The sequence below is a fragment of the Castor canadensis genome, chromosome 10 (genome assembly GCF_047511655.1).
Source record: "Castor canadensis chromosome 10, mCasCan1.hap1v2, whole genome shotgun sequence".
Taxonomy (NCBI): domain Eukaryota; kingdom Metazoa; phylum Chordata; class Mammalia; order Rodentia; family Castoridae; genus Castor; species Castor canadensis.
In genome coordinates, this window is record NC_133395.1 from 88,893,957 (window position 1) to 88,907,780 (window position 13,824).

At 67.3% G+C, this 13,824-nt stretch overlaps 6 non-coding genes across 6 annotated transcripts; all 6 read left to right on the top strand.

The window, feature by feature from the left end:
* Positions 1-604: 604 nt before the first annotated feature.
* On the top strand, positions 605-723 carry LOC141412787 (5S ribosomal RNA). The gene has a single exon (XR_012437629.1). It is a non-coding gene; the product is annotated as a 5S ribosomal RNA (ribosomal RNA).
* A 2,146-nt stretch (positions 724-2,869) lies between these two features.
* LOC141412395 (5S ribosomal RNA) lies at positions 2,870-2,988 on the top strand. The gene has a single exon (XR_012437235.1). It is a non-coding gene; the product is annotated as a 5S ribosomal RNA (ribosomal RNA).
* Positions 2,989-5,129: 2,141 nt separating this feature from the next.
* Positions 5,130-5,248, top strand: LOC141412599 (5S ribosomal RNA). Its single transcript, XR_012437440.1, has one exon. It is a non-coding gene; the product is annotated as a 5S ribosomal RNA (ribosomal RNA).
* A 2,143-nt stretch (positions 5,249-7,391) lies between these two features.
* On the top strand, positions 7,392-7,510 carry LOC141412964 (5S ribosomal RNA). The gene has a single exon (XR_012437806.1). It is a non-coding gene; the product is annotated as a 5S ribosomal RNA (ribosomal RNA).
* Positions 7,511-9,653: 2,143 nt separating this feature from the next.
* LOC141412115 (5S ribosomal RNA) lies at positions 9,654-9,772 on the top strand. Its single transcript, XR_012436954.1, has one exon. It is a non-coding gene; the product is annotated as a 5S ribosomal RNA (ribosomal RNA).
* A 2,159-nt stretch (positions 9,773-11,931) lies between these two features.
* Positions 11,932-12,050, top strand: LOC141412116 (5S ribosomal RNA). Its single transcript, XR_012436955.1, has one exon. It is a non-coding gene; the product is annotated as a 5S ribosomal RNA (ribosomal RNA).
* The last annotated feature ends 1,774 nt before the right edge of the window (positions 12,051-13,824 follow it).

Sequence of the window (13,824 nt, forward strand, 5' to 3'; positions counted from 1 at the left end):
GTGTTTGGTTTTGTTTCTTCTTCCCAAGATCCCGGGTGTGAAAGGGGCCAGAGGTGAAGTCCTGGGCTGGAAAGCCTCACGATTCAGCCCCGCAGCCCCAGGCCCTGAGTGTGGAGGAGGGCGGAGCGGGTCGGCGAAGGGCGCGGCTGCCGTTTTCCTGATGGGCTGGAGGGGCAGTGGCGCTTTCCGGACGAAGAGGGCCGGAAGGGTCCCCGAGACCTCCGCTGGGAGCCACGCACCCTCCCAAGGATACGGCTCCAGGAGGCGACGGAGGAGGGCGGCTGCTTGCCCTGGCCCGAGCTGTGCGTCCCCCGCCTTGGCCACAGCAGTGGACATTCCCAGAAGAACAAGCGCCCGAGAGCACTGAGAAATTTTCCCCCGAGAAAACTTGACCCTCGTCCTGGCAGCAGGACACCTCGGGAAGAAAGCCACCCAGCGGCCACCTGGGCGAGACCGGCTGCCCGAGCAGGCGCGCGGGGCCTCTGGCCGCTGGCCCCGGGCTGCCAGCCCCCACCCGGACTCCCAGCCTTGCCAAGAGAGCAGCGTGGAGATGCACGCCGGGGCCCTCGGCAGGCTCTTGGGGCTCCCGGAGGCGGCGGCTAGCGTCTACGGCCATACCACCCTGAACGCGCCCGATCTCGTCTGATCTCGGAAGCTAAGCAGGGTCGGGCGTGGTTAGTACTTGGATGGGGGACCGCCTGGGAATACCGGGTGCTGTAGGCTTTTGCTCCTCCCTCCCTCGCTGCTCCTTTTGTCTTCGGGGACTTCGCCACCACCCCCCCACCACCACCACCACCCCCAGCACCACCACCACCACCACCACCACAACGACCCACCGTGACCACGACCCCGACCCCGTCCGGGCCACCCGCCAGACCCACGCACACCGAATCCTCACAGCTACGTCCCCGAAGCCTCTCCCCTCCCCACACTCTCCTGGGGCACGCGCCCGCGACACGGGTCACCAGCGAGGTTGGTCCCAGGCCACGTTGGGGACCGCTCCCCAACTGCCCTCCAGGCGGGCGGGGAGGGACGTGCGGAAGCCATGAGAAAGTGGGTCCTGCACCCCAGCGGGCCCCACAGCGGGACGCGCCACACCTGGGCTCGCCACAAGGTGGTGCACTGGGTCCAGGGCAAGACGCCAGGGGACAGAGAAGCAGGGAGCCTCAGTCGGGTGCTGCTCCACGTCGCGCTCCGTCGCTCAACCCAAGACAGGGCAGCCAGCGCGGGACCTCTACGTGGGATCCCGCCTCCCACGGCAGAGCCTGCGGTCACAGGGACAGAGGGCGCAGGCCGCCAGAGCTCCGGATGCCAGCGGCAGCTCCCAGTCCCGCTCAAAGGGAGGGAGGGCCGCCGCTGGCGCCCAGTCGCCTGTGCCACCCTCCGGGTCTCAAAGCACTCCTCAGTCAGCTCAAGGACCGGGGCCACCTGGCCTTCGGGGTCACATGGGCTTGGGCACGACGGAAGGGACCGCTTGCCCCCGTGGAACAGACATTCTCCCCGTGGACAACCTCAGGTGCCGGGACCCTCTGCTCCGCCTTGGAAAACCCACCTTCTGCAATGTATGCCCAACGCAATCAGGCCGAGCAGATTGACCCCCTCGGCCCGGCCCCAGTGTGTGATGGGGCTCTGTGCGTGAGGGCTTGCTCTTCCCCACCTACACCAGGCACGGCATCTAACACACACACACACACACACACACACACCACGCAGAGACACCCAGACCACGCACGCACGCACGGGGACGCACCCTCCTCTCCCCCACCCCACACACGAGCAGCCGAAGGACAAGAGGGTATGGCTGGGGCCTGAGCGGGAACAAGCGAAGCCTTGGTTTGCGGCCCCTCGGCCAACTGCATCAGGATTTTTGTCTGGGCTCGGAGGCCAGAGGATCTCTGCCATTTGCTAGCAGGGCCAGGGATGGCAGGAGGGTGGGTACGGGGCTCAGCCAGGGCCAGTTCTGCTGGCACGATCCTGTAGCACGTGGCCGCGTAGCACGGGGTCGGGTCTGAAGGAGGCCAAGCAGGGGCACAAGACCCAGCAGCGGCACAGGGAAGAGGCCCAGGGCACCCAGGAGCAGACGAGACCCGGGAGTCGTGCGTGCTTGGCGTGGCCGCGGGCCCCGTGACGCCCGAGGACTCGAGTGCTCAGCCCCGTGTAGTGGCCGCGAAGGCCTGCCTGGGAGAAACGCCCCGGGAGGCCGGCAGGAACCCGGGATCGGAAGGGATGTGGAGGGGCCCCGGGTCGGAGGAGATGGCTTTGGCTGTGTTTGGTTTTGTTTCTTCTTCCCAAGATCCCGGGTGTGAAAGGGGCCAGAGGTGAAGTCCTGGGCTGGAAAGCCTCACGATTCAGCCCCGCAGCCCCAGGCCCTGAGTGTGGAGGAGGGCGGAGCGGGTCGGCGAAGGGCGCGGCTGCCGTTTTCCTGATGGGCTGGAGGGGCAGTGGCGCTTTCCGGACGAAGAGGACCGGAAGGGTCCCCGAGACCTCCGCTGGGAGCCACGCACCCACCCAAGGATACGGCTCCAGGAGGCGACGGAGGAGGGCGGCTGCTTGCCCTGGCCCGAGCTGTGCGTCCCCCGCCTTGGCCACAGCAGTGGACATTCCCAGAAGAACAAGCGCCCGAGAGCACTGAGAAATTTTCCCCCGAGAAAACTTGACCCTCGTCCTGGCAGCAGGACACCTCGGGAAGAAAGCCACCCAGCGGCCACCTGGGCGAGACCGGCTGCCCGAGCAGGCGCGCGGGGCCTCTGGCCGCTGGCCCCGGGCTGCCAGCCCCCACCCGGACTCCCAGCCGTGCCAGGAGAGCAGCGTGGAGACGCACGCCGGGGCCCTCGGCAGGCTCTTGGGGCTCCCGGAGGCAGCGGCTAGCGTCTACGGCCATACCACCCTGAACGCGCCCGATCTCGTCTGATCTCGGAAGCTAAGCAGGGTCGGGCCTGGTTAGTACTTGGATGGGGGACCGCCTGGGAATACCGGGTGCTGTAGGCTTTTGCTCCTCCCTCCCTCGCTGCTCCTTTTGTCTTCGGGGACTTCGCCACCACCCCCCCACCACCACCACCACCCCCAGCACCACCAACACCACCACCACAACGACCCACCGTGACCACGACCCCGACCCCGTCCGGGCCACCCGCCAGACCCACGCACACCGAATCCTCACAGCTACATCCCCGAATCCTCTCCCCTCCCCACACTCTCCTGGGGCACGCGCCCACGACACGGGTCACCAGCGAGGTTGGTCCCAGGCCACGTTGGGGACCGCTCCCCAACTGCCCTCCAGGCGGGCGGGGAGGGACGTGCGGAAGCCATGAGAAAGTGGGTCCTGCACCCCAGCGGGCCCCACAGCGGGACGCGCCACACCTGGGCTCGCCACAAGGTGGTGCACTGGGTCCAGGGCAAGACGCCAGGGGACAGAGAAGCAGGGAGCCTCAGTCGGGTGCTGCTCCACGTCGCGCTCCGTCGCTCAACCCAAGACAGGGCAGCCAGCGCGCGACCTCTACGTGGGATCCCGCCTCCCACGGCAGAGCCTGCGGTCACAGGGACAGAGGGCGCAGGCCGCCAGAGCTCCGGATGCCAGCGGCAGCTCCCCGTCCCGCTCAAAGGGAGGGAGTGCCGCCGCTGGCGCCCAGTCGCCTGTGCCACCCTCCGGGTCTCAAAGCACTCCTCAGTCAGCTCAAGGACCGGGGCCACCTGGCCTTCGGGGTCACATGGGCTTGGGCACGACGGAAGGGACCGCTTGCCCCCGTGGAACAGACATTCTCCCCGTGGACAACCTCAGGTGCCGGGACCCTCTGCTCTGCCTTGGAAAACCCACCTTCTGCAATGTATGCCCAACGCAATCAGGCCGAGCAGATTGACCCCCTCGGCCCGGCCCCAGTGTGTGATGGGGCTCTGTGCGTGAGGGCTTGCTCTTCCCCACCTACACCAGGCACGGCATCTAACACACACACACACACACACACACACCACGCAGAGACACCCAGACCACGCACGCACGCACGGGGACGCACCCTCCTCTCCCCCACCCCACACACGAGCAGCCGAAGGACAAGAGGGTATGGCTGGGGCCTGAGCGGGAACAAGCGAAGCCTTGGTTTGCGGCCCCTCGGCCAACTGCATCAGGATTTTTGTCTGGGCTCGGAGGCCAGAGGATCTCTGCCATTTGCTAGCAGGGCCAGGGATGGCAGGAGGGTGGGTACGGGGCTCAGCCAGGGCCAGTTCTGCTGGCACGATCCTGTAGCACGTGGCCTCGTAGCACGGGGTCGGGTCTGAAGGAGGCCAAGCAGGGGCACAAGACCCAGCAGCGGCACAGGGAAGAGGCCCAGGGCACCCAGGAGCAGACGAGACCCGGGAGTCGTGCGTGCTTGGCGTGGCCGCGGGCCCCGTGACGCCCGAGGACTCGAGTGCTCAGCCCCGTGTAGTGGCCGCGAAGGCCTGCCTGGGAGAAACGCCCCGGGAGGCCGGCAGGAACCCGGGATCGGAAGGGATGTGGAGGGGCCCCGGGTCGGAGGAGATGGCTTTGGCTGTGTTTGGTTTTGTTTCTTCTTCCCAAGATCCCGGGTGTGAAAGGGGCCAGAGGTGAAGTCCTGGGCTGGAAAGCCTCACGATTCAGCCCCGCAGCCCCAGGCCCTGAGTGTGGAGGAGGGCGGAGCGGGTCGGCGAAGGGCGCGGCTGCCGTTTTCCTGATGGGCTGGAGGGGCAGTGGCGCTTTCCGGACGAAGAGGACCGGAAGGGTCCCCGAGACCTCCGCTGGGAGCCACGCACCCACCCAAGGATACGGCTCCAGGAGGCGACGGAGGAGGGGGGCTGCTTGCCCTGGCCCGTGCTGTGCGTCCCCCGCCTTGGCCACAGCAGTGGACATTCCCAGAAGAACAAGCGCCCGAGAGCACTGAGAAATTTTCCCCCGAGAAAACTTGACCCTCGTCCTGGCAGCAGGACACCTCGGGAAGAAAGCCACCCAGCGGCCACCTGGGCGAGACCGGCTGCCCGAGCAGGCGTGCGGGGCCTCTGGCCGCTGGCCCCGGGCTGCCAGCCCCCACCCGGACTCCCAGCCGTGCCAGGAGAGCAGCGTGGAGACGCACGCCGGGGCCCTCGGCAGGCTCTTGGGGCTCCCGGAGGCGGCGGCGAGCGTCTACGGCCATACTACCCTGAACGCGCCCGATCTCGTCTGATCTCGGAAGCTAAGCAGGGTCGGGCCTGGTTAGTACTTGGATGGGAGACCGCCTGGGAATACCGGGTGCTGTAGGCTTTTGCTCCTCCCTCCCTCGCTGCTCCTTTTGTCTTCGGGGACTTCGCCACCACCCCCCCACCACCACCACCACCCCCAGCACCACCAACACCACCACCACAACGACCCACCGTGACCACGACCCCGACCCCGTCCGGGCCACCCGCCAGACCCACGCACACCGAATCCTCACAGCTACGTCCCCGAATCCTCTCCCCTCCCCACACTCTCCTGGGGCGCGCGCCCGCGACACGGGTCACCAGCGAGGTTGGTCCCAGGCCATGTTGGGGACCGCTCCCCAACTGCCCTCCAGGCGGGCGGGGAGGGACGTGCGGAAGCCATGAGAAAGTGGGTCCTGCACCCCAGCGGGCCCCACAGCGGGACGCGCCACACCTGGGCTCGCCACAAGGTGGTGCACTGGGTCCAGGGCAAGACGCCAGGGGACAGAGAAGCAGGGAGCCTCAGTCGGGTGCTGCTCCACGTCGCGCTCCGTCGCTCAACCCAAGACAGGGCAGCCAGCGCGCGACCTCTACGTGGGATCCCGCCTCCCACGGCAGAGCCTGCGGTCACAGGGACAGAGGGCGCAGGCCGCCAGAGCTCCGGATGCCAGCGGCAGCTCCCCGTCCCGCTCAAAGGGAGGGAGTGCCGCCGCTGGCGCCCAGTCGCCTGTGCCACCCTCCGGGTCTCAAAGCACTCCTCAGTCAGCTCAAGGACCGGGGCCACCTGGCCTTCGGGGTCACATGGGCTTGGGCACGACGGAAGGGACCGCTTGCCCCCGTGGAACAGACATTCTCCCCGTGGACAACCTCAGGTGCCGGGACCCTCAGCTCTGCCTTGGAAAACCCACCTTCTGCAATGTATGCCCAACGCAATCAGGCCGAGCAGATTGACCCCCTCGGCCCGGCCCCAGTGTGTGATGGGGCTCTGTGCGTGAGGGCTTGCTCTTCCCCACCTACACCAGGCACGGCATCTAACACACACACACACACACACACACACACCACGCAGAGACACCCAGACCACGCACGCACGCACGGGGACGCACCCTCCTCTCCCCCACCCCACACACGAGCAGCCGAAGGACAAGAGGGTATGGCTGGGGCCTGAGCGGGAACAAGCGAAGCCTTGGTTTGCGGCCCCTCGGCCAACTGCATCAGGATTTTTGTCTGGGCTCGGAGGCCAGAGGATCTCTGCCATTTGCTAGCAGGGCCAGGGATGGCAGGAGGGTGGGTACGGGGCTCAGCCAGGGCCAGTTCTGCTGGCACGATCCTGTAGCACGTGGCCGCGTAGCACGGGGCCGGGTCTGAAGGAGGCCAAGCAGGGGCACAAGACCCAGCAGCGGCACAGGGAAGAGGCCCAGGGCACCCAGGAGCAGACGAGACCCGGGAGTCGTGCGTGCTTGGCGTGGCCGCGGGCCCTGTGACGCCCGAGGACTCGAGTGCTCAGCCCCGTGTAGTGGCAGCGAAGACCTGCCTGGGAGAAACGCCCCGGGAGGCCGGCAGGAACCCGGGATCGGAAGGGATGTGGAGGGGCCGTGGGTCGGAGGAGATGGCTTTGGCTGTGTTTGGTTTTGTTTCTTCTTCCCAAGATCCCGGGTGTGAAAGGGGCCAGAGGTGAAGTCCTGGGCTGGAAAGCCTCACGATTCAGCCCCGCAGCCCCAGGCCCTGAGTGTGGAGGAGGGCGGAGCGGGTCGGCGAAGGGCGCGGCTGCCGTTTTCCTGATGGGCTGGAGGGGCAGTGGCGCTTTCCGGACGAAGAGGACCGGAAGGGTCCCCGAGACCTCCGCTGGGAGCCACGCACCCACCCAAGGATACGGCTCCAGGAGGCGACGGAGGAGGGCGGCTGCTTGCCCTGGCCCGAGCTGTGCGTCCCCCGCCTTGGCCACAGCAGTGGACATTCCCAGAAGAACAAGCGCCCGAGAGCACTGAGAAATTTTCCCCCGAGAAAACTTGACCCTCGTCCTGGCAGCAGGACACCTCGGGAAGAAAGCCACCCAGCGGCCACCTGGGCGAGACCGGCTGCCCGAGCAGGCGCGCGGGGCCTCTGGCCGCTGGCCCCGGGCTGCCAGCCCCCACCCGGACTCCCAGCCGTGCCAGGAGAGCAGCGTGGAGACGCACGCCGGGGCCCTCAGCAAGCTCTTGGGGCTCCCGGAGGCGGCGGCTAGCGTCTACGGCCATACCACCCTGAACGCGCACGATCTCGTCTGATCTCGGAAGCTAAGCAGGGTCGGGCCTGGTTAGTACTTGGACGGGGGACCGCCTGGGAATACCGGGTGCTGTAGGCTTTTGCTCCTCCCTCCCTCGCTGCTCCTTTTGTCTTCGGGGACTTCGCCACCACCCCCCCCACCACCACCACCACCCCCAGCACCACCACCACCACCACCACCACAACGACCCACCGTGACCATGACCCCGACCCCGTCCGGGCCACCCGCCAGAACCACGCACACCGAATCCTCACAGCTACGTCCCCGAATCCTCTCCCCTCCCCACACTCTCCTGGGGCGCGCGCCCGTGACACGGGTCACCAGCGAGGTTGGTCCCAGGCCACGTTGGGGACCGCTCCCCAACTGCCCTCCAGGCGGGCGGGGAGGGACGTGCGGAAGCCATGAGAAAGTGGGTCCTGCACCCCAACGGGCCCCACAGCGGGACGTGCCACACCTGGGCTCGCCACAAGGTGGTGCACTGGGTCCAGGGCAAGACGCCAGGGGACAGAGAAGCAGGGAGCCTCAGTCGGGTGCTGCTCCACGTCGCGCTCCGTCGCTCAACCCAAGACAGGGCAGCCAGCGCGCGACCTCTACGTGGGATCCCGCCTCCCACGGCAGAGCCTGCGGTCACAGGGACAGAGGGCGCAGGCCGCCAGAGCTCCGGATGCCAGCGGCAGCTCCCCGTCCCGCTCAAAGGGAGGGAGGGCCCCCGCTGGCGCCCAGTCGCCTGTGCCACCCTCCTAGTCTCAAAGCACTCCTCAGTCAGCTCAAGGACCGGGGCCACCTGGCCTTCGGGGTCACATGGGCTTGGGCACGACGGAAGGGACCGCTTGCCCCCGTGGAACAGACATTCTCCCCGTGGACAACCTCAGGTGCCGGGACCCTCTGCTCCGCCTTGGAAAACCCACCTTCTGCAATGTATGCCCAACGCAATCAGGCCGAGCAGATTGACCCCCTCGGCCCGGCCCCAGTGTGTGATGGGGCTCTGTGCGTGAGGGCTTGCTCTTCCCCACCTACACCAGGCACGGCATCTAACACACACACACACACACACACACCACGCAGAGACACCCAGACCACGCACGCACGCACGGGGACGCACCCTCCTCTCCCCCACCCCACACACTAGCAGCCGAAGGACAAGAGGGTATGGCTGGGGCCTGAGCGGGAACAAGCGAAGCCTTGGTTTGCGGCCCCTCGGCCAACTGCATCAGGATTTTTGTCTGGGCTCGGAGGCCAGAGGATCTCTGCCATTTGCTAGCAGGGCAAGGGATGGCAGGAGGGTGGGTACGGGGCTCAGCCAGGGCCAGTTCTGCTGGCACGATCCTGTAGCACGTGGCCGCGTAGCACGGGGCCGGGTCTGAAGGAGGCCAAGCAGGGGCACAAGACCCAGCAGCGGCACAGGGAAGAGGCCCAGGGCACCCAGGAGCAGACGAGACCCGGGAGTCGTGCGTGCTTGGCGTGGCCGCGGGCCCCGTGACGCCCGAGGACTCGAGTGCTCAGCCCCGTGTAGTGGCCGCGAAGACCTGCCTGGGAGAAACGCCCCGGGAGGCCGGCAGGAACCCGGGATCGGAAGGGATGTGGAGGGGCCCCGGGTCGGAGGAGATGGCTTTGGCTGTGTTTGGTTTTGTTTCTTCTTCCCAAGATCCCGGGTGTGAAAGGGGCCAGAGGTGAAGTCCTGGGCTGGAAAGCCTCACGATTCAGCCCCGCAGCCCCAGGCCCTGAGTGTGGAGGAGGGCGGAGCGGGTCGGCGAAGGGCGCGGCTGCCGTTTTCCTGATGGGCTGGAGGGGCATTGGCGCTTTCCGGACGAAGAGGACCGGAAGGGTCCCCGAGACCTCCGCTGGGAGCCACGCACCCATCCAAGGATACGGCTCCAGGAGGCGACGGAGGAGGGCGGCTGCTTGCCCTGGCCCGAGCTGTGCGTCCCCCGCCTTGGCCACAGCAGTGGACATTCCCAGAAGAACAAGCGCCCGAGAGCACTGAGAAATTTTCCCCCGAGAAAACTTGACCTTCGTCCTGGCAGCAGGACACCTCGGGAAGAAAGCCACCCAGCGGCCACCTGGGCGAGACCGGCTGCCCGAGTAGGCGCGCGGGCCTTCTGGCCGCTGGCCCCGGGCTGCCAGCCCCCACCCGGACTCCCAGCCGTGCCAGGAGAGCAGCGTGGAGACGCACGCCGGGGCCCTCGGCAGGCTCTTGGGGCTCCCGGAGGCGGCGGCTAGCGTCTACGGCCATACCACCCTGAACGCGCCCGATCTCGTCTGATCTCGGAAGCTAAGCAGGGTCGGGCCTGGTTAGTACTTGGATGGGAGACCGCCTGGGAATACCGGGTGCTGTAGGCTTTTGCTCCTCCCTCCCTCGCTGCTCCTTTTGTCTTCGGGGACTTCGCCACCACCCCCCCACCACCACCACCACCCCCAGCACCACCACCACCACCACCACCACAACGACCCACCGTGACCACGACCCCGACCCCGTCCGGGCCACCCGCCAGACCCACGCACACCGAATCCTCACAGCTACGTCCCCGAATCCTCTCCCCTCCCCACACTCTCCTGTGGCGCGCGCCCGCGACACGGGTCACCAGCGAGGTTGGTCCCAGGCCACGTTGGGGACCGCTCCCCAACTGCCCTCCAGGCGGGCGGGGAGGGACGTGCGGAAGCCATGAGAAAGTGGGTCCTGCACCCCAGCGGGCCCCACAGCGGGACGCGCCACACCTGGGCTCGCCACAAGGTGGTGCACTGGGTCCAGGGCAAGACGCCAGGGGACAGAGAAGCAGGGAGCCTCAGTCGGGTGCTGCTCCACGTCGCGCTCCGTCGCTCAACCCAAGACAGGGCAGCCAGCGTGCGACCTCTACGTGGGATCCCGCCTCCCACGGCAGAGCCTGCGGTCACAGGGACAGAGGGCGCAGGCCGCCAGAGCTCCGGATGCCAGCGGCAGCTCCCCATCCCGCTCAAAGGGAGGGAGGGCCGCCGCTGGCGCCCAGTCGCCTGTGCCACCCTCCGGGTCTCAAAGCACTCCTCAGTCAGCTCAAGGACCGGGGCCACCTGGCCTTCGGGGTCACATGGGCTTGGGCACGACGGAAGGGACCGCTTGCCCCCGTGGAACAGACATTCTCCCCGTGGACAACCTCAGGTGCCGGGACCCTCTGCTCCGCCTTGGAAAACCCACCTTCTGCAATGTATGCCCAACGCAATCAGGCCGAGCAGATTGACCCCCTCGGCCCGGCCCCAGTGTGTGATGGGGCTCTGTGCGTGAGGGCTTGCTCTTCCCCACCTACACCAGGAACGGCATCTAACACACACACACACACACACACACACACACACACACACACACCACGCAGAGACACCCAGACCACGCACGCACGCACGGGGACGCACCCTCCTCTCCCCCACCCCACACACGAGCAGCCGAAGGACAAGAGGGTATGGCTGGGGCCTGAGCGGGAACAAGCGAAGCCTTGGTTTGCGGCCCCTCGGCCAACTGCATCAGGATTTTTGTCTGGGTTCGGAGGCCAGAGGATCTCTGCCATTTGCTAGCAGGGCCAGGGATGGCAGGAGGGTGGGTACGGGGCTCAGCCAGGGCCAGTTCTGCTGGCACGATCCTGTAGCACGTGGCCGCGTAGCACGGGGCCGGGTCTGAAGGAGGCCAAGCAGGGGCACAAGACCCAGCAGCGGCACAGGGAAGAGGCCCAGGGCACCCAGGAGCAGACGAGACCCGGGAGTCGTGCGTGCTTGGCGTGGCCGCGGGCCCCGTGACGCCCGAGGACTCGAGTGCTCAGCCCCGTGTAGTGGCCGCGAAGGCCTGCCTGGGAGAAACGCCCCGGGAGGCCGCAGGAACCTGGGATCGGAAGGGATGTGGAGGGGCCCCGGGTCGGAGGAGATGGCTTTGGCTGTGTTTGGTTTTGTTTCTTCTTCCCAAGATCCCGTGTGTGAAAGGGGCCAGAGGTGAAGTCCTGGGCTGGAAAGCCTCACGATTCAGCCCCGCAGCCCCAGGCCCTGAGTGTGGAGGAGGGCGGAGCGGTTCGGCGAAGGGCGCGGCTGCCGTTTTCCTGATGGGCTGGAGGGGCATTGGCGCTTTCCGGACGAAGAGGACCGGAAGGGTCCCCGAGACCTCCGCTGGGAGCCACGCACCCATCCAAGGATACGGCTCCAGGAGGCGACGGAGGAGGGCGGCTGCTTGCCCTGGCCCGAGCTGTGCGTCCCCCGCCTTGGCCACAGCAGTGGACATTCCCAGAAGAACAAGCGCCCGAGAGCACTGAGAAATTTTCCCCCGAGAAAACTTGACCTTCGTCCTGGCAGCAGGACACCTCGGGAAGAAAGCCACCCAGCGGCCACCTGGGCGAGACCGGCTGCCCGAGTAGGCGCGCGGGCCTTCTGGCCGCTGGCCCCGGGCTGCCAGCCCCCACCCGGACTCCCAGCCGTGCCAGGAGAGCAGCGTGGAGACGCACGCCGGGGCCCTCGGCAGGCTCTTGGGGCTCCCGGAGGCGGCGGCTAGCGTCTACGGCCATACCACCCTGAACGCGCCCGATCTCGTCTGATCTCGGAAGCTAAGCAGGGTCGGGCCTGGTTAGTACTTGGATGGGAGACCGCCTGGGAATACCGGGTGCTGTAGGCTTTTGCTCCTCCCTCCCTCGCTGCTCCTTTTGTCTTCGGGGACTTCGCCACCACCCCCCCACCACCACCACCACCCCCAGCACCACCACCACCACCACCACCACAACGACCCACCGTGACCACGACCCCGACCCCGTCCGGGCCACCCGCCAGACCCACGCACACCGAATCCTCACAGCTACGTCCCCGAATCCTCTCCCCTCCCCACACTCTCCTGTGGCGCGCGCCCGCGACACGGGTCACCAGCGAGGTTGGTCCCAGGCCACGTTGGGGACCGCTCCCCAACTGCCCTCCAGGCGGGCGGGGAGGGACGTGCGGAAGCCATGAGAAAGTGGGTCCTGCACCCCAGCGGGCCCCACAGCGGGACGCGCCACACCTGGGCTCGCCACAAGGTGGTGCACTGGGTCCAGGGCAAGACGCCAGGGGACAGAGAAGCAGGGAGCCTCAGTCGGGTGCTGCTCCACGTCGCGCTCCGTCGCTCAACCCAAGACAGGGCAGCCAGCGTGCGACCTCTACGTGGGATCCCGCCTCCCACGGCAGAGCCTGCGGTCACAGGGACAGAGGGCGCAGGCCGCCAGAGCTCCGGATGCCAGCGGCAGCTCCCCATCCCGCTCAAAGGGAGGGAGGGCCGCCGCTGGCGCCCAGTCGCCTGTGCCACCCTCCGGGTCTCAAAGCACTCCTCAGTCAGCTCAAGGACCGGGGCCACCTGGCCTTCGGGGTCACATGGGCTTGGGCACGACGGAAGGGACCGCTTGCCCCCGTGGAACAGACATTCTCCCCGTGGACAACCTCAGGTGCCGGGACCCTCTGCTCCGCCTTGGAAAACCCACCTTCTGCAATGTATGCCCAACGCAATCAGGCCGAGCAGATTGACCCCCTCGGCCCGGCCCCAGTGTGTGATGGGGCTCTGTGCGTGAGGGCTTGCTCTTCCCCACCTACACCAGGAACGGCATCTAACACACACACACACACACACACACACACACACACACACACACCACGCAGAGACACCCAGACCACGCACGCACGCACGGGGACGCACCCTCCTCTCCCCCACCCCACACACGAGCAGCCGAAGGACAAGAGGGTATGGCTGGGGCCTGAGCGGGAACAAGCGAAGCCTTGGTTTGCGGCCCCTCGGCCAACTGCATCAGGATTTTTGTCTGGGTTCGGAGGCCAGAGGATCTCTGCCATTTGCTAGCAGGGCCAGGGATGGCAGGAGGGTGGGTACGGGGCTCAGCCAGGGCCAGTTCTGCTGGCACGATCCTGTAGCACGTGGCCGCGTAGCACGGGGCCGGGTCTGAAGGAGGCCAAGCAGGGGCACAAGACCCAGCAGCGGCACAGGGAAGAGGCCCAGGGCACCCAGGAGCAGACGAGACCCGGGAGTCGTGCGTGCTTGGCGTGGCCGCGGGCCCCGTGACGCCCGAGGACTCGAGTGCTCAGCCCCGTGTAGTGGCCGCGAAGGCCTGCCTGGGAGAAACGCCCCGGGAGGCCGCAGGAACCTGGGATCGGAAGGGATGTGGAGGGGCCCCGGGTCGGAGGAGATGGCTTTGGCTGTGTTTGGTTTTGTTTCTTCTTCCCAAGATCCCGTGTGTGAAAGGGGCCAGAGGTGAAGTCCTGGGCTGGAAAGCCTCACGATTCAGCCCCGCAGCCCCAGGCCCTGAGTGTGGAGGAGGGCGGAGCGGGTCGGCGAAGGGCGCGGCTGCCGTTTTCCTGATGGGCTGGAGGGGCAGTGGCGCTTTCCAGACGAAGAGGACCGGAAGGGTCCCCGAGAC